Source organism: Zootoca vivipara, chromosome 6, assembly GCF_963506605.1.
Source record: "Zootoca vivipara chromosome 6, rZooViv1.1, whole genome shotgun sequence".
Lineage (NCBI taxonomy): Eukaryota > Metazoa > Chordata > Lepidosauria > Squamata > Lacertidae > Zootoca > Zootoca vivipara.
In genome coordinates this window covers 38,157,642-38,158,258 of record NC_083281.1, presented here as the reverse complement: position 1 = coordinate 38,158,258, position 617 = coordinate 38,157,642, and the positions used below count along the sequence as shown (strand labels likewise).

At 39.4% G+C, this 617-nt stretch overlaps 1 non-coding gene across 1 annotated transcript; it reads left to right on the top strand.

The window, feature by feature from the left end:
* Nucleotides 1-226: 226 nt before the first annotated feature.
* Nucleotides 227-334, top strand: LOC118088049 (U6 spliceosomal RNA). Its single transcript, XR_004692909.2, has one exon. It is a non-coding gene; the product is annotated as a U6 spliceosomal RNA (small nuclear RNA).
* Nucleotides 335-617: the final 283 nt, after the last annotated feature.

Here is a 617-nt window from a genome sequence, read left to right as displayed (position 1 = left end):
ATTATTTATTAAATTTGTATACTGCCCTTCATCTGAAGATCACAGGGTGGCTCACTCTGGTGCTATAGTGCAGCAAAAGCAGAATAGAAATTAAAGCAGAACATTCATGGTATAAAAAGTTACAGGGTTTCAGCAGGAAGCAACAGGACATGCGCCAATCGGAAGCAGAGCAGTCTGTCCACTCCAAACCTTTTGCAGGTGCAAACAGTATTGAAAGAGGAATTGTGTGCTCATTTTGGTGGCACATACACTAAAAAATATTGAACAATACAGAGAAAATATATGGCCCCTGCACAAGAATGATACGCAATTTTATGAAGCGTTCCATAAAAAAGAAAGAGGAATTGCATATAACCGCTCCAGTATCATCGTGAGTACAAATCATCATAAAAGCAAACGAATGTCTGGAGGGGCCCTTGATTCATCTGTTGCAGACTGTGTCATCATGCATATGTTCAAAATTTAAGAAGAAAATTGGAGCGAGGAAAACAAAGTTGTAACGGTAATTTAAAAATCCTTGACAGTGGAAGGAGGGTGGGACAATGGCTGTGATAAAAGGAGCTGAGAAATGTTTTGTCCAGATGACTTCTTGTGAGTGCTACATTGTGGTAAGGAAA